The sequence below is a fragment of the Sphaerodactylus townsendi genome, linkage group LG02 (genome assembly GCF_021028975.2).
Source record: "Sphaerodactylus townsendi isolate TG3544 linkage group LG02, MPM_Stown_v2.3, whole genome shotgun sequence".
Classification (NCBI taxonomy): domain Eukaryota; kingdom Metazoa; phylum Chordata; class Lepidosauria; order Squamata; family Sphaerodactylidae; genus Sphaerodactylus; species Sphaerodactylus townsendi.
In genome coordinates this window covers 141,173,069-141,192,532 of record NC_059426.1, presented here as the reverse complement: position 1 = coordinate 141,192,532, position 19,464 = coordinate 141,173,069, and the positions used below count along the sequence as shown (strand labels likewise).

General features: G+C 42.6%; 1 protein-coding gene and 1 long non-coding RNA gene across 2 annotated transcripts in view; one reads left to right on the top strand and one right to left on the bottom strand.

The window, feature by feature from the left end:
* The window catches only part of LOC125426521, a 77,163-nt gene extending 72,375 nt beyond the window's left edge, over positions 1-4,788 (top strand). The window contains exons 3-4 of the long non-coding RNA XR_007243524.1: positions 2,721-2,939; positions 4,496-4,788. This is a non-coding gene — a long non-coding RNA (uncharacterized LOC125426521). The remainder of the gene's footprint in view (positions 1-2,720; positions 2,940-4,495) is intronic.
* Positions 1-19,464, bottom strand: part of LIN52 (lin-52 DREAM MuvB core complex component) — a 63,989-nt gene that overhangs the window by 9,419 nt on the left and 35,106 nt on the right. The window lies entirely within an intron of this gene.

Below are 19,464 nucleotides of genomic sequence, written 5' to 3'. Positions count from 1 at the left end.
CACAGATTTCATTACACTAGCGAACCACCACAAAAATCTGTGTAGCACAGAACACAAACATGAATCACCATGTCAGAGCAAAATTTACTATCTATCCTATGCAGTGCATCGCCACAATAGAAAATCAACAATAGCTACGACTGCAATAGCTCAGTTACAAATTAATCTCCTCAGTTAGATGGGGAAGTGGGGCCACCGAAGACCACAGAAAATACCAATTTAGGATGTAATCGGCCTAGGTTACAATAAAAGCTGAGTATTTGAACAAATCCATCCTTGCCCAGGAACAGCCATTGGGCTGCTATAAATAACAAGAGGCCCCCAAACCAGGAATTAAATCCCCCCCACCCCCACCCTCGTAATAGCAGGATCTCAAACCAGGTAGTGAAGACAGGAGGCAGAAGCCAAAACGAAAGCTTAATTTTCCAGTTGCTGGGAGGGTGGAGCACAATTTAATATAATCTCTGCTCTGGAAGTTCAATCCCTCAATCCTGTATTTAGCCTTGTTGCCTTGGTCTTCCTTCCCACTACAAGTGTCCCCAAACTGCCTCCTGCAGTAAATTTTGTGACTGCTGGTTGAAGAGATTCAGTGGTACAGATTGATTTCTTGCAAGTGAGGAGATGAGGGATTACCAAAAGCAGCCCCTGGTTAACAAGATTGGGCGCAGAATCTCTTGTGAGAGCAGCCCACTCTGCCAGCATTTTGCATCCTTTCACTATGACATATGGGTTTCATTACACAAAGATTTTCCCGATTTTAACTTTGAGGAGATTACATTAGAAACTCAGGGCTATCTTTACATCTGTAGCAATTTAAAGGTTAAGTAACATTTTTAATCAAATGACAAAGACTCACGATGTTTGGCCTTCAGTCCAAAGTGGAAAACTGTGGCTTCAGATGTTCCTTCCAAGGGCAATTTAATTAGAAAAGAACACTCCGCTTGAGACTGGGGCTCCACTCTCATTGGTCCCCAACATCGTGTAAAAAGTCTTCTCATACGTATGATAACACTGCACCATACTGTATCATGAGGTCTGGATAGTCAGGAAATAATAGAGGATTTACCCTGATAAAACCAGTAATGAAAGCAGTGACTTACACTTATATAAGCAGCTGTTACCCTGAAGGATCCCAAAGAAACCAAGTTATTTATGTACAATGATGCCCTCATGTTCACATAATATAATTAAACCATAACAATATTAATAAACACATACACACCCTCACACGTAAACACTGATGATCCAAATCCAAGATGTACAAGGAACAGAATGTCCAAGCGACTTTGATATTTCGATTATACGTGCATTAAGATAGACTTAAAACAGCCTGTTCATCTTAATCTGATCTTCTACCTTGTATTTTAAGCATCCAGCAGCTGCTTCTCCAACCTTTTCTTGAAAATCTCTAATATTAATGAAACAAGGACAACAAAATTGATAACAAACCTCCAAATTTCCTTATTGCAGCCTTACTGCTCCATTGCAAAAAACTTCTTATGCTCAAGAAATCTTTCCAAATGGATTTATTTAACTGTACTTTCAGGTGTCAGCCTAACCCAGATGGGGCTGCATTTCTTTTGACAGAGCATACACAGTTGGAGAGAGGGCGATTGGATCCATTTTGGACAGCTCACAGTACTGTCAACCACAACTTCAGCTGGTTTGCCAGTAAGTCCCTCCTTGGAACCAAGATCTGGTCATGGTTATCTATACTCTGACTACACTTACATTAGACTACTGCAATGCACTTCATGTTTGAAGATGATTTGGAACCGTCACTTGGTCCAGAACAGGCTGGTGAGACTCGCTAAGTAGAATACATCATACCAGTTCTGAAAACTTCACTGAGGTGTACCAGACATAACACAAAGTGCTGGTTATTATAATAAAATTCAAGCCCTATATGGTTTTGTTTACATACTACAAAGAATTTCCCAAAAATAGTAGTGGTTCTACCAGCAGAACAAATTGCCTTAGGAGGGACCATGGTGCCCTCTCACAGAGATTTTTAAAAGAGACTGGACAGCCATTGCCCTAATAGGGCCCTCCGCTCTATGGAGGAGCGCCTGCTGGAAATCCCCGGCCCAAAACAGATCTGGCTGGCCTCAACAAGGGCCAGGGCTTTTACAGCCCTGGCGCCTACCTGGTGGAACAGGCTCCCTAAGGAGACCAGGGCCCTGCGGGATCTGCAGAGCTTCCGCGGGGCCTGTAAAACAGACCTGTTCCGCCAGGCTTTTGGCCAGCCGGGGTGACCACCAGACCCTCATACCATCCTGGTCTCCCGGGGCGGGTATAAGGTAGGAAGGTCGCCATCAGTTAACATAGGAATTATTGATCAGAGTTAAATATATTAACTGGTTTTATTGTATTTATTGTTTTATGTGAATGTGAATTGTTTTATGTGTATGTACACTGCCCTGAGCCCTCCAGGGGTAGGGCGGTTTAGAAGTGGAATTAAATAAATAAATAAATAAAATTGGCTATGCATGCTGTTCTGTACCAAGCAGCACGTTCTGGCATTCCCGCTTAGTGACCCCACTCCTACATTCCTGCTGGGTGACCTTGGGTTAGTCACAGTTCTTCAGAACTCTCTCAGCCCCACCTACTTCACAAGGTGTCTGCTGTGGGGACACGAAGGGAAAGGAGTTTGAAAGCCGCCTTGAACTTCCTTATAGAAGAGAAAGATTGGGTATAAAAGTAAACTCTTCTTTTTCTAGATGGTGACAGTAAGCAATCTAGATGCCATTTTCTGGAGAAACTGCAGTTTCCTGGATAATTTTAAGAGGGAGCCAAGTTCTCATACTGTGTACTACTGGAATACTACTCAAATTTGGAAAACAAAAGACTCCTGACCACAGCAAACACCTGAGAGTCAAGCAGCAAGGACAGAACAAGGAGCATTTATAAGTTGTGAATCTGACAATTCATGGAGAGAGGTAACCCATCTAGCCCATTTTCTGCATGCCAAATGCTATGTTTTTTTCTACAAATTCCCCACATTTTTTCCTCTGTTTAGTTACAGAAATATTTTCCCTTAATTTTTCTTAACTGTTTTCCAGGGCACTTCCCCCCCCCCCCCCATCTGTTTCTGAGCCAGATTCCCTTGAGTGGGCAATCATGTTAAAACGGTCTTTATTTTTCTGCTGGCCCTTAACCATGCCCTCATGTGGTCTCCGAACCACTCCTTCAGCCATATTCTCCTCCCTCTCCCCCTCCATTTTCAAAAGGATTTTTTCAAAAACAAATTCTTTGTCATATCAAACTAGTAATGTAACGTTCAGGTGGGGATAAGAAGTGGGAGATTTGCAAATTTCACATAGAGCTTGTGATGTTAACATTCAAGCACAGATACAAAGACGCAAAGGCAATTAGATCAGTTTGTCAGTCTTACATAGAGCTTGCAATGTTAACCTTCAGGCACAGATAAAAAATGTGTCAATAGATCAGCTTTGTCAATTTTACACAGAGTCTGCAATGTTAATGTTCAAGCACCAATGCACAGATACGGGACAATTATATCAGTTTTGTCAATTTCACATAGGGCTTTAGATATTAATGTTCAGACATAGATACAAAGAAGTCGGGGTGACTGGATCAGCTTTGCCAATTTCATATTGAACTAGCAATGTAACATTAGGGGGAAGATACAGTGTAGCAAATGAAATTGACAAGGGACTGCTGCAGTAACAATTGTGCACTACTGCAGCTCTAATTTGGCTGAAAAATGTGTTTTGTGGTGGGGTGGATGGACTACATGTTTCTGTTCCTTCAGGTAATGGTGCTTACTCCAGTAGGGGGTTTTTGGCTTCCATTTTGTGTGGGTAGTTCTTAATGGTAGAAATGGAGGCTAATGGAAACCAATAGAAATCAATGCACTACTGGTTGTATATCCAACTGCACACTATCAATGTAATGCCAAGTAATGTATATTTCATAATTCATTTACTATTTTAATAATTCACAATTAACACACTCATTACAATTATATACATTTTTCAACTGGTTTCAAATATTATTGTCCGTATTGACACCAAATCCTCTTCACATTCTGTAATATCGAAAATCCTAGATAGAATTTTATTATTTATTCATTTATTATTTCATTTTTATACTGCCCTCCCCCAAAGGGCTCAGGGTGGTGTACAACATCAACAAACCATAAAAACAAAATACAAAGTTAAATTAAGACTTAAAATGCAGCATTCAATTATCAAAACTAATTCAGATTTAAAATAGATGGCATCCAGCTATTAAAACTCTTCTTAGAAAGAGGGACAGTGGGTCTCAGAGTGTTTCTCAGAATGTTTTGGGCACCCACATCAGCAGCTGGTCTCCCCAAAGGCCCGGTGGAATAGCTCAGTCTTACAGGCCCTGCGGAATTCATTAAGAATTGTATTAACCACATACAATCTTTTGGTACTGGACAACATTCATCATATCAGATAATAATGTCCACCGTTTTAAATGTTACTCATCATGTATTTTAATCCAGGTGGATCTTACTACGCGGGAATCCTCCTATCATCCATTACTCACAAAGTACCAGCATCGGGTCTCCTTTAATATAGTTCATTCAGCAGGTGCGCATATTGAAGTCATAAGTCTCCTTCCGAGTACTACTGTTACCGGTCTCCTTCTGAGAAATGTGCAATGTACTGTTACCAGTCTCCTTCTGAGAAACGTGCAAACCACTCAACATGTTTAGATAGCGTTTTCGTCACTCCTTCCTCAGTGTACAATTTCTCTACATAATCTCTCTCAGTGTGGTTATTTGAAATAAAATGATTCACCAGGGGTGCTTCCTCTTTCTTAAGTCTGATATTACTGGCATGTTCAATAAGTCTGGTCTTCAAAATTCGGGTGGTCATGCCTATATAAATCAAATTACATTTACAAATCAGCATGTATACACAGTTAGCAGTGTTGCAGTTAGAAAAATGGTTTATTGGCCAGCTTCATGAGCTGTTAGGATCCTGAATGAGGCTAAGACATTTTTTGAATTGTCACTTCAATATAACTGCATAGCAATGCTAGAGTTTCTGTGCAAAAGGAAAAAAAGGTGGACAGTTGTTCTTTTGCATCACAGATGATATCTCATCACCATTAGAAATAATACATTTCATTTCTGTAATTTATTTATTTCTGTAAATTTATATACCTCCCATCACCAAAGTCCCTGTGTCATGCCCCCACAGAAGCCTTTATTATTGTCATTATTTTGTATCTGTTTCCCATAGATAGCATGGGTTTAGTCCTCTGTATAGTCTAGGGAGGGAATTTTAGTTAGCCCCTGTCTCTTTAAGAAGTTTCCCAAGAGGCAGTCTTTCTGTTATCTCCCAGCAATGCCCCTGTTTAACTCAGATCAGTTCAGCTCAGGTGCCCAAGGAGTTAGGAAGCAGAAGTATTTTGCCACATCAAAGGTGTACAGAGAGCACAAATTTGAGGTTTACAGAGTATAGCAGCCAGATAAAGACTCAAGGAACTTAAAGAAGTGGACTTTCCTGGAAGCAATCAAGGAAAGAACAAAAGTCTACAATTTCTACTGTCCAGTCAAGCAAGTACTTTATTTTACATAGACCCTGGGAAGAGTTAGGGTCTCCATTCTTCTAAATATTAAAGCTTTTATTTGAACTGTTAAACCTTGCTTGTGACTCTCCCACTCTGTTCTGGCCGGGCACAGGGCACCAAAAACAGTTTTGCTTGAGGAACAGAATACCTTGTTTTCAGCAGAAGTACATGGAATGCATGTAGACAAGGGGGAAAATGATGGGAAAAATGAAAGTGCACAGAATTACTTCACAGAAAACGTTTTCAAGACACAAGGTTTGACCACTGAACAAGGACGTAGGTAAGGAGGGGGTTCTCGGGTTCAAACCCTCCCATTGCATGTCCAAAGCTCTGCCCCCCGTTTGTGGGTTTTTTGAATTTTAAAGTGTTTTTTGGTTTTTGGCCTGCAGGGGGGCGCAGTTTTTAGACTAGTGGCACCAAAATTTCAGGCTACCATCAGGTGACACTCCTGATGATACCTGCCAAGTTTGGTGAAGTTTGGTTCAGGGGGTCCAAAGTTATGGACCCCCAAAGGGGTCCCCCATTCCCTATTGTTTTCAAAGGGAGCTAATAGTAGACGGGGCTACCCTTTTGAGGGTCCACAACTTTGGACCCGCTGAACCAAACTTCACCAAACCTGGCTGGTATCATCAGGAGAGTCTCTTGCTAATACCAGCCAAGTTCGGTGAAGTTTGGTTCAGGGCATCCAAAGTTATGGATCCCCAAAAGGGGTGCCCGCATCCCCCATTGTTTCCAATGGGAGCTAATAGTAAATGGGGCTACCCATTTGAGGGTCCATATCTTTGGACCCCCTAAATCAAACTTCAATAAACCTAGATAGTATCATCAGGATAGTCTCCTGCTGATACCACCCAGGTTTGGTGAAGGTTGGTTCAGGGGGTCCAAAGTTATGGACTCCCAAAGGGGATGCCCCATCCCCCATTGTTTCCAATGGGAGCTAAGAGGAGATGGGGGCAACACCTTTGAAGATCCATAACTTTGGACCCCCTGAACCAAACTTCACTAAACCTGGGTGGTATCATCAGGAGAGTCTCCTAAAGATACCATGACAGTTTGGTGCTGTTAGCTTAACAATTGCACCCCTGACAGCAGGCACCCCCCCCCCCCAAATTTCCCCAGATTTTCTTTTTAAATCCATCCCCTTCGGCATGGATTTAAAGGGAGAATCTGAGGTCCCCAGTGTAAACATTGAAAGTGATGCTGTTTCAGGGTGGGAGAGAATCCACCCCAAAACAGCATCACTTTCAATGTTGTTTTAACTGGGGCCCCCAGATTCTCCCTTTAAGATGGATTTAAAAGGAGAATTTGGGCTCTCTAGTTTAAACACCATTGAACGTGCTGCTGTTGGGGATGGATTCCAGCATCACAGCGGTTGCCCATGGGGGGCAGGGGGGCACGAAACTCAGATTTTACACTGGGCTCCATTTTCCCAGCTACACCTCAGCCCGAAGGGGAGAGCAGAAAGGACTGCTGGCTGTTGGCTGGGAGCCCAGCTGGTGGGGGGCGGGGTGGGGTGGGGGGCAGCGGAGTCTGCCATCCCTGGCCTCAGAGAGCTGCTTTTATAAGCACTGAGGCTGGGGGCGGGGTTTGGGGTGGGTGGGGGCGTGGCCCCGCCCCCGAACTCCCCCATAAAAAAATCTATACCTACGTCCCTGCCACTGAGAAAATATGTGGTGAGCTATGCATGCAGAAAATGCTAGGGCAAGCCAGCAGTCAGATCCAAACTTAGGACAGCTACCCACAATTAACAGCTTTATCTAAACTGCTGATTCCACAGTCAGAATGATCGGGGCTCCTGTCTCTCCTTTGGAGAGAAAATTGTTGTCCGTGTGGTTCCTTTGCATGTTAAAGGGATCGCATCCTATTTCTTTCCAAATCCTTGCAGCATTTGTAGAGGCAGTGGTAACTGCTGGGCACACAATGTGCCAGTGCCAGTTCTTTCCCAAAGAAAGAAGAAGAGAAAGGTTATAGCTAGTCAGAATAAAGACAGAATTGAGTGAAAGGATAGGAAAAAATATCAGATGAGAATTAGTTAGGACAGGTGATTGTATGCTGCTTCTCTCTTTGAGGCAGAAACTGAGATGAAGGGGGACTCCCACAGGAAGAAGGAAGTTGAAAGTTTGTTCCTACCTCCCTTTCAATGTGGTGGGAATCACCCAGAAGATGTCCTCCAGCTCAGGGGAGAAACCAGCTTCCTTCCAACATAACATGCAACTGATTTTCTATATGCTTTATCTTCTTACACATAACAGTCTATCCACAATAAAGGGGAATAGTTCAAGGCCCTTCACATCTAGACCAGTCCTATCCTACCAATCGAGTGTATGACCTGTCAAATGTCTGGAGGAGGCCATTGTTGCCTCCATCAAGTTGCTTTCATCAAGTTGCTTTCGACTAATGGTGATTATATGAATCAATGTCCTCCAAAACATTGTACTGTTAACAGCCTTGCTCAGATATTGCAAACTGAGAGGCATCGCTTCTTTTTCAATCCACCTCATATTGGGTCTTCCTCTTTTCCTGCTGCCTTCAATTTTTCCTAGCGTTATTGTTTTTTCCAGTGTCTCATGACTTCTCATAATCTTACCAAAGTACCATGGCCATTTTAGCTTCTAGGGAGCATTCAGGCTTGATTTGATCTCAAACCCACTTATTTGGGCTTTTGATGGTCCACAGTATCCGTAAAGTTCTCCTCCAACACCACATTTCATATTAAACAACTTTCTTCCTATCAGCTTTCTTTGTTGTCCAACTTTCACAACCCAAACATAATAATAGGGAATATTATGGCATGAATTAATTAGCTTGATCTTGATTGCCAATGACACATCTTTTACTTAAGAACCTTGGCCAGCTCCTTCATGGTTGCCCTTCCCAATCTCAATCTCCTTCTGATTTCCTGGTTGCCATCTCAATTTTGGTCGATGATGGAGCCAAGGGCTATAAAGTCTTGAACAATTTCAGTTTTCTCACTTTAATATTTCTGGGGAATAATTCCCCAGTAGTCATTACTTTTGTCTTCTTGATGTTCAGTTTCAGTCGAGCTTTGGCACTTTCTGCTTTAACTTTCACCATAGTTGTTTCAAGCTTTTGCTGTTTTCTGCAATAATGTGATGTCTGCATATCACAAATTATTAATGTTTTCCCCACCCCCCAACTTTTACTCTACCTTTGTCCAAATCTAATCCAGCTTTCCTTATGATATGCTCATAAAATTCTGAACTGCTCTAGAAAGAGGTACCTTAACTTACCTAACCAAAAGCTTGGAAGACTTCAGTCCAAGCCCAGCAGCTATTGCTGAAAAAAAGTGAGGGGCGAAAACACTGTCAACACATTAATGAAAATTACCCAAACATGGAAATAATCCTGCCCTTTGCAAACATGGCAAGTTCACAGCTGCCATAAAGGGATGGTGGAGGGGATGCTTATTTTCTTTGATAGTGTTGATGGACCTGTATCAACTTTTGGTCTAATCTAGCAAAACAACTCTCATGCTGGGCCAGACTGGCTCATTCTTCTTTAAGAGAGAAAAGTGTTCATAAAATGCTTAGCCAGCAAGTTTGCTAGGGGCACAATGAAAAACTAGTTGAAATATGCAACTTCTGCTTAAGAATCTGAATACAGACAAGGAAAAACAAATGAAACAGGAGGCATAAGTTTGCAGTTCTATACTGCATGTACTCCATCCATTCATCAGTTGAATATTAATAGCATACAAAGATTTCACTTCGTCCTTCCAAAACCAGTTTTAAAATTGGTAGTTCTTGTGAATCAAAGATGGGGAAATGAATTACAAGTCAAAAGTTAAAAACAGTAATTGAAACATTGGATTAAGATTTGAGGCACTGAATTTATAAAAAAGCACAAACCTGACAAATTTAGAATGTGTGGTCCATAATACTGGGCCTCTAAATACAACCCCCCGCTACCATACTAGCATTGCCTGCTCTATTTCTATTTCAATCATAATGCGCTTTTCACTGGACAGTACGGCTAGTTGTAATAATTATTCTTCAAGTTGTTATCCTTATTTATTATGCAAATATTTTAGTTGGTGGTATGAGATTACTACAACTGGATAATCATTTCAGAAAAGACATACACATGAGAAGTTTTTTAAAATGTAATCAAAAGGATTTTTCTCTGAAAGGGGTTGTGTACTACAAGTTCACCTAGTTTCCTATCCTCTACAAGAAAGCAGTAATAGGTTCTACTCAGCATTTCAAAGCGTATAATTATAATACAGACCTAATCAGAATGGGCTCCAGTGAACTGATGTATGGATAGGTAAAGTACTTGTCATTCCTAGATGGCCAAAAACCTACTCAGATAAAATACACTAAGAACACAGGAATATAACCGTTTTGTTTCAACTAACCTAATAGTAATATGAATTTATTGTAGTACCTCTCACTCCAAGAAACCAACAGCAGCCATCTTGACCTCCTTGACCTATGATCTTCTTGACATTTGGTGTTGGGAAAGAGTTACATCTCCTTTCCTTGAAGCCAATAAAACCCCTCCTGATTATAATTTAGATAAGAGCCACTGGATTGAATAATAATGACTGAAACTCCCTTGGCTGTTTCACCTTGAGACGTCCATCACTGGGTTAAACATGATGCTAATTGCATTTGGATTGATTAATTTCTCTCACTCCTGTCTATTCGAATAATGCTTAACAAAATAATCAGAGTACCCACAGCCAAATCTTCTCCGTCAAAGGAATGAAGCCATCAGAACCAGCAGAGATGAAAGAAATGAAGATGACCCGTAATTACTGCTACGGTGATATCATTACCATATTATAGAAAATGAATGTGGTGAGGGGGGAGAGTGAGGGCTGTGATTATTATTTATTTTTTAATGGAACCTTACATCCTAAGAATGCAGATCTGACACAGCAAAGCATGTATATAGGTACAGATCTGGGTGGAGGGACCATTAAATTGCAAAATGCAGCAATCGCTAAAGCTCTGGATACATTACATGCTAGGCTGTGGCATTAGTCACTCCATCTTCTCATTGAAGTAGCACTTTGTATATGACTAGCATCAAGATTTAAGATGCCCGTCTCCGTAGCGGAGTCCTGGACATACAGTGCAAAAGCCACTGTTAACCTTGATGTGAGAACAATCTATTTAAAACTTGATGGCTATAGAGGACCCTGTTCTAAAACTCTATATGCCAAATCCAGCTGTGATTTTTAAAAAAGCTTCTATTCAGGGCAAAATTATTCCCAACACACTATTGTAAATCAATATATGAACTAACTGAATTAGGAATACAGATTTACTGCGGTTTCAAATTGATATAAAAACCATATTTGGAAGAATCTGAAGAAACATTTTCAGCCCAGAAGAAGATATTCTGTTCCCCTTACTACAACACTTTCCTTGACAAACTTCTCATTTGAGGGAACAAATAGCTTGGCAATGGTATAGGATCTTCAGCCACCTGTGCGCTACAGTTCTAATTGCAGTTTATGCAGTTCATTTCTCTCAGTAGTGGTAATTTCTGCCCCCTAGTTTCAGGCTAGGAACAAAAAGTAGGAAACAAACAGCTTAAAACATTTATTCAGGGATAAAGTCAAAACTGCACCAAAGACATTCACAGCTAAACCAGTCAATACCACAGACCAGGAGCTGAATTATGAGGCTAATTAACTACAAAAATATTTAATGCTAGAAAAGTCCCTAGTGTTAAGTCAGCTGTAATCATTATGTTAATATGCTACAAGACTGCAACATTAGGGCTCCTTCCGCACACGGGCGGAAACGAGCCTCCATCGGCACAATTTATGCCAATGGAGGCTCTGGGACTGTTCGCACGCTAGCGTGCGAGCAGCCCCCACTCCCCCTCAGCCAGAGAGGCGGCTCCACACGGGGTCCTCCAGGGGTCGGAGGGCAGCGTGGGCGGGTCCCTGTAGCCCTCCAAGGCGATGCTGGACATGACGGTGAGTGGAGGCGACAGGGGAAGCAGCGTCTTCCCAGCGGTGCAGTTTGCACCGCGCCGCTGGGAAGACGCTCCTTTGCAAAACCCTCGCTTGTTTTGCGAGGTTAAAAGCGGCGACTTCACGCTGCTTTCGGGCAGCCAAGACGGCGCTGCTGCAGTGCAGCAGCACCTCCTGTGCGAACAAGCCACCCAGGGACGGCGTTTCTGCCGTCCCTGGGCTGTTGTATATCGCCTGTGTGGAAAGGGCCTAGGACAGCAATCCTAAACTATCCTACTCAAAAGTATTCTCCAGTTTGTAATTCAATGGGGCTTGCTCCAACAAAAGCAGTTTTAAAATAGCACCAACAATTTTCCTGAAAGATATACTGCATGTTTGCCCACAGAAACGTATGTGAAGACCTGGAACCCCACCCCACCCTGCAAAATATATATTTGTTTACAATTTTTCCTATTAAAAATGGAAATGGTTGAAGGCTCTAAAAATCCCCTATGAAACTTTTTGGAATGAGTGAAATATTTTTAAAGATAAAAAAAGTTTTTAAGGGAGACAATCTAAAAGTGTTAGATATTTCTATGTATAGAGATGTAGCATATTTTCAAAGATATGTTCACAAGTAATATGTCATAATGTATATGATGGTAACTGATGTAACTGAAGAGTTCAGTATTTTCCAGTGTTACAAAATTTAACTCTACTGCCTAAAATGCTGCTCATCCTATTGAGATGGGGTGAAACTGTCATTCCACATAATACACATTTTCTTTCTACTAAAGTCCCCCCCCCCCATTTTCAGCTTGTACTTTTCCCTACCTCTTCAATTGACAAAAACATACAAGGACCCACACACCATACATTATAGAAGTTTGCAGTTCTCCATTTTGGGAAGTTAATTCTCACCTTCTATTATGTTTGGGGATCTTTATGGAAATCTGGGATTCCCCTAGATTTGTAGAATGTCTGCGCTTTCCATATCAATGTATTTTTTGGAAAAAAAAATCCCTTGCCAAAAATTAGGATTAACAGCAAAGGCGTACCGGGAGTAAATGGTGCCAGAAACAAATTGTCTCAGCCCCCCACCCCCACCCCACTCCCTCGCTGCTGGCTGGGCTCCTAGCTGGCAGTCCCTTCTGCCCTCCCCTCCAGGGAGGCCAGAAGAGATTGCCATCCCCGGCCTCAGAGAGCTGCTTTTATAAGCACTGAGGTGGGGGGGCGGGCTCACCCCCCGTCCCTGGGGGCGTGCCATGCCTCCCCAAGTCCCACCCTCAGCCTCAGTGCTTATAAAAGCAGCTGGGAGCCCAGCCGGCAGGGGGGAGGTGGCAGCGGATGGCACCCTCGACCCTGCCCATGTTGATGACAACATGGGCAGGGTCAAGGGCGCTTGAAGACAATGAGACAACAGGAAGTCCTGCTGCCTCGTCGTGGGTGCCTAGGTAAACCCACACTGGGCTTGCCAGGCCAGATCAGGAGCAGGGTGGGTGGATGCCTTTACTGGCGAGCCCACAGTGGGGTGGAGTGGAGACCTGGACTGGCGAGCCAGAAGTAGGTTTGCTTCAGCTGGTTTGCAGGCCTGATTTCCAGAGTGCTCAGTTCCTCAAATATGTGGGAGTGAGGAAACAAATATTTTTAAAAGCACTACTGAACTTCACTAAGCTTTGTTTCTACCAGGTAAAATCTGGGGGAAGACAAAAAGCTTGAATCTGGGAAGTGCTGAGGCCCTTTCAGATTTCCAGCAATGCTATTCAAAAGGCAACTAGGGTGGCAAGACAAAAGTTACAGGTGAAATGTTACTGGAAATCATGAGAAAGCTGCCAGGCAGAAAATCAAATTACCAAATCCTTTTGCAAACATTGCTGGCAAGTGTACACATATGGCTTCGAGTTTGAGAGAAGAACATGCCTCGGTTGAAAGGTGGCAAGAAACCAAATGCTATGTCTAGAACAACTGAGGCCGTTTCTGCACGGCCGTAAGGGCGCCTCCACGCCGGCAAGAATTCCGCCGGCGTGGAGGCGGAGGCCGTTCGCATGCAAGCATGCGGACGGCCTCTGGAGAGGCCGGCAGACGGCCGGCGGCGCCACATGGAGCCGCCTCTTCCCCCTTCCCCGTCCGACTCACCTTGTCCTCGTCGTCGCCTGCTGGCGTTGAAGCCCATGCGCTGCCCTCCGACCTCCAGGGGTCGGAGGACAGCATGGGCGGGGCTTCGACGGCCAGCAGGCGACGACGAGGACAAGGTGAGTCGGACGGGGAAGGGAAACAGCGTGTTCCCGGTGGTGCTGTTCACACCACGCCACCGGGAACACGCTGTTGAAGGAAAAACAACCCTTTAAAGGGTTGTTTTTCAGGGCGGCTTGACGCCGCCCTGGGGGAGAGGGAGCAGAGTTAGGTCGGCGCTGCTGCAACGGGGAAGGCGTATTTCCCGTCCCCAGGGCGCCATTAATGGGCCGTGCGGAAACGGCCTGAGTTACTTAAAAAGCAACAAATGGTGGGAGGAAGCCAATATCTTACTTGGCCCCACATGGTTTTAATTTACACTACAAGTATTTGTTGCATTAGTAAACTTGAATGAACTGAAATATTCCACTGAATTCAAAAAGATCAGCTTCAAATTTTGTGAGACAACAAGCAGACCATCTATTAAAAAGTCAAATGACAGCTTGGCCTAATACCCAGAAATATGTATCACCCAGGCATTTTCAGCTGGGATTTGCACTGAATGACGTTTACTCTGGGTTAATAATTAGTTTTTAGCAGGGGGCCAGTGCGGCCATTCTCTCCCCAGGAGAGAAGAGCAGGCTGAGTGATTTTTTAGATTATATGTTCTGATAAGACACAAGCTCCTGACTCCACATATGCAACCCAGGCCACCTGCTCTAGGAAGCGGTCACAAGGGACCCCCTTGAAAAGGCTTAATAACAAGTTGACGCTGCACAGACATCCTATATCACAAAACAAAACCTTGTGGACAAAACCCCATCAAAAGATACAAACCAAAGATTATGTCTACAAACAAATATTCACCTTATAGTGAAAATATAATGAACTTCCTATTAAAAAGAGAGCTTTAGCGGGCTAGCAGATAAAACCACACAGAATGTTATCATCCAGATTGGATTAATGGAACTGTTTAACAAAGCAGCAGGAATACTTTGTGTATGGCGGGAGAAAGTGAGACAGGTTTCTCCCCTAGTTAGCAACAAATGTAACTCAGTTGTAAGAAGGCAACTGAAAACAGAGACTACGCATTCTTCTCTTGCAATATTCCCCCCCCCCCATTACTATTCTTTGCATGGAAATGAAGAAGCTTGGGATACCACCTCTACTGAAAGGCTGTTACTTGTTTCCTGATGCTGCTTCATTCTGACCCTGCTGTACCCAAAGCTGCAATGTTTCATAGCTAGTAGAAAAGAAAGATGCAAAGCAGGACCAGCAATAATCACCATCTGGGATGCAGGACTGCATAGCCTATTGGGGGAAAGAGATGAGGATTCCTATTTGATGGATAACTTACTAAAAGGAATACCTAAAAGGATACCTAAAAGGAAAATACTAGGTAAATATTTGTTCTGAAATTCTGACGGATGCTTATGAGTTTAAGCAAAAGGAAACAAGCAGACTCTCATTTAGTCACATAAACTTGGCTACTTATAATCAATTAACCTTGGCTACTTATAATCCATTAAAATTATAATGGACTTGGCTACTTATAATCCATTAAAAATTTTACTTGTTACTTGTTTCTGTGTTTCCATTAATACTCCTTTACTTGCATTCTAATACAACCAACAGAACTGAATTTGTTTTTTAAAAAACCCTTTATACTAAATCCAGCATAGCCATGCAATATTTTCGCCTAAAAGCTTACAACATATTTGTAAACAAAGCAACTGTACACAGGAGACTTGCTCATGTGGCAACAGCACCACTTGCTTTAATCTAGCACTCTGTCATGGTTATTACGGCCTAGTTCTGTAAATTGGTTTCATACCTGGTTTCCTTTGGTTAGCACACCTGGCATTAAGATCAGTTTTAAAAATGTGAATACATGTAACTGATTCCAGGTTAGCCTAAGTAGATTACACACAATGTATTTATAACAAGTTGCAGTCGTTATAAATGAACCTGTTTCCTCTTTTAATAAATGGAAAGCTAATTCATTTACAAGGATTGCAACGTGTATGGGATTCCCCCCTAGCTAAGCATTTGCTCTCCAGTTCTTAACACTACAGAAGTCATTGCACTCATTTTTGAAGCCACTATAATCAATAATTCATTTCTACGGCTGGAGTTTATTTTTAAGCCCAACGCCTGCACAGTATGCCTTCATTCACATAGGCTTCACAGATACTTAAGAGTTTTTTGTGGGGAGGCGGTTCTCTTATAGCCCTGTTTAGGATTGTCCTGCAAGATACCCAGAAATGCAGCTAAAAGGACAGGAATAGGGTACACATGTAGCCATTTTCCAATTCTATGTAGCCATTTCCCAAATTCCTATACCTTTTCCAAATACCTATGTAGACCTTTTCCAATTTCTTCTCCTGGAGGATGGGGAACATCCAGTAACAGCATTTCTGGGGGCATTTTGAACTGCAGGGAGTAGGTAAAAGGCACATTAAAAATCATACTTTGTGGGCAGAAAACCTTCTGCTCAGAAAACCTTCTGCTCATGGAAATGCACCGATGAATCCAAGCCAATGTACTTAACAAGGCTCCAGATTAGTGAAAGCAACTCTTAATGTATATGTTCATCTTTACAGTTAATGGGATTTATATTAGCAATTTTAAAAGCAGGATGTCTCCAAGAGTGACTGTAGAGAAAAGGCATCAGAAAATGTTTATAGCAGAGAGAGTCAACTGGTGTCCTGCAGGCTGAGACTTGCCTTCCCTGTCATTTCACGTGGCGGTTAAAAGCCTTAGCAAATAATGAAAGTACGCTGAAAAGTTTACTCAGCAGGTAAGGAAAAGAAAAATGAGTTTAATCTGAAAAAGAAATGCTATTGAAGGGGATTTCTTATTGTAAAGATAGAGCTATAAATCTGTGTTTCAACAAGGAGAATTTTGTGCCTAAAAGCTAGCTCTAGAAGTTTCTGAACTGCTGCTCTGCACAGAGGCCATGAAGAGGTGGCAGCAGGAGGAGTCCGAAGGAAGAAGCCTGTGATCTGGAAAGGAATCTGAGAGGAAGGAAGACGTTGGAGAAAGGAGCCTAAGGTTAAGAGGCAGCTTCTTGGTGTCCTGAAGCCACCATTTTTTATGAGCAGTCCTACCCAGAGTGCAATCACTAGCATCTTAAGTGTGCCTCTGTCTTCAAGATACAGATAAATCTAACAAGCAGCCTCATCAGAAGGAAATCATCGGAGTCCCATGAGCAAAGCTTTGTGACCACCAGCACGCAGGGGTAGTAAAAGAAAAATTGACTGTTTGAATGTAAGGGACAAGTTTGGTGCAAATCTGATTCCCCACTCTTCCATATGAGCGGCAGAGTCTTATCTGATGAACCAGATTGGTTTCCCTGCTCCTACACATGAAGCCTGCTGGGTGACCCTGGGCTACTCACAGCTCTTCGGAACTCTCTCAGCCCCACCCACCTCAGAAGGTGTATGTGGGAGAGGAAGGGAAAGGAGTATGTAGGGCCCTTTGAGTCCCCTTACAGGAGAGAAAGGTGGGGGGGGGGGATAATGTGAAGGATGGAGTAAAACCCCTAGTAGCAGAGCAGCTCCACTCTCAGGAACTCAGTAGGAACTCACACGCACACAGCTATTTGGCTTCACAGAAGCGGTCCTACTTTTATTGTTCACAAATATTGGTTGCACAGACAAAGTGCTTCGCCAAGCAGTTCGAAGACAAATGCCTCCACAAACTTCAGTACCTGCAGTCTTTTATCTGGTATATCAACCAATCACAGTCTTTTCCCAATTAGAGCCAGAAAGAGGCTGAAGTCACATGTTAACTGTCAAGTAGATTTTGCTGATCTAGCCTCTGTTTAACAGTGCTGTGACAAATAGATCCAAACTTCTTTTCGTTAACTAGCACCTAGTTAACTGGTGAACTCAGGTAACCAGCATGTCTGAAACTAGGAGTCTCTCCTAAGGCCCTCCACCCAAGCACAAGCTGTTGCCCAGGCAGAGGGAGGCCACTTGGCTAGGCTGACTAGTTAGTGCCCATGTGAGCCAGTTGTGTGGCAGCAATGAGAGATCTGCAGTACCTAGTGAGCAATGGCTGAGTAGGCTGCAGGCCAAGAACAAGCCCTGGGCACGGTCACCACTCACTCAATACTGCTAACATCCTGTCAATGGCTAAAAAGTTTCTTCATCAGCATATCCATTCCCATGGAATGGGGAACTTGTGTACGGATTTGCCACCTCCTTTTGCTCCAGGAAATTTTCATAAGGTGCATCTACACAACAAATGTCCAATTAAATATTCATGATATCCTTTTAAAATACTCATTTTTTTCCATAAAATTTTCACATATGGCTCTATGCTGATCTCAATTCCAGCTAGCACTATTAACTACCAAATTGTCAAAAACATAGATTTTAAAAAAGAACAATTTGTTTTAAGGGTCAGTGGGGGTAACACAAAACAAGATAAAGGTGAGAACAAAAAAAGAGGGGTGACTGAGAGAGGTGGGACAAGTAGAACTAATAAGCACCATGCCTCCCCACCCACCCCACCCCACCTGTTCTGCTAAGATCCTCATGCTTTTACAACATTTAATAAGTTCTACACAGAATTGGGTATATTTGTCAATTCCTATCAATTTTTAAACTTTAAATAAGTCTGAGAAATATATGTTCGTTTTTAAGGAAGTGAGCATGCCTTTGTTAAGCATAAACTTGCACAGGCTTACCTGGGCAGCAGCAATTTAGTTAAGGATATACTGAATTTCTAAGTATTAGACTTTATACCAGGGAAAAGGCAATGCAAATCCCAGGTCAGAGATGAGGAGGGACTATGGACCAGCACTGAACTGCTGACTAGTTTTGGATGAACCACATAAATCCTACTCGCTGCTAGATGCTGAACAAGCAAAGTGCTTCTTTAGGTATTTAAGCAAGAGTGCATGCTCAAGGTCACTTAGCAATTATGGAATAATTAAACTGCATTAAGAGTACACATTCCTGTTTTGTAAAATTAAACGTATCAGTGAACAAGGTAAATGCTAGTTTTAAAAAATGGTGAACCACCTATAGCCTACTAATTGCTGGGTGCTGTCCTGGAGGATTAATTCAGAGCCTAAGTTGTTGTCAAGTGGACTGTTGTACTAGTTTCACTAGTTGTGGGTGTCATTTGATGATAAAGAGAAGCATAACACACATCCTATTACTAGCTCAAATGCTCACATACTGTGGTATTTGGGGGAATTTAAAGAAACTTGTTCGGTATTTGTGCACTTCTTTGCTCTCTTCCAAACTTTGTAATGCAATCTCAATACACAACCCTGGTCTGCTCAAGCACTTCCAACGGCCCTGTATCCCGATACTGCTTGGACATGGCTCATGGTATAGTCATGCAAAGGTGTTAATGGGCATTCTGAACCCCGCCCCTGAACCCTATTAGGGTATTTCAGTCTTCATCCTGAAATCCGCCACAATGTTCCAACACGAGGCTCTTGTGCGCACCTTGCATGATTAAATTTAAAAGGAAAGAGGGACAATAAGTATTTGCAAATCAAAGTCACAGTTCACTTACAGCGTGCACACCTACCTTGGAGTAAGACTTCCTGAATACAGACTGAGTAAATCTGCAAAGGATTAGGCTGTAAGTTTGGTTACATAAGAGTGACTGGATAACATGTGGATGTTTAAAAGGTCAGCATTACAGTGGACCATAAAGCACAGATGTTTAAAAACGGCAGAATGGGCAAATTGCAGGTACATAAAGCCTTTGGCAAGATGACAGTCTACCACTAGAGGACAGTGTGCCCATGTTAAAATCCTTGA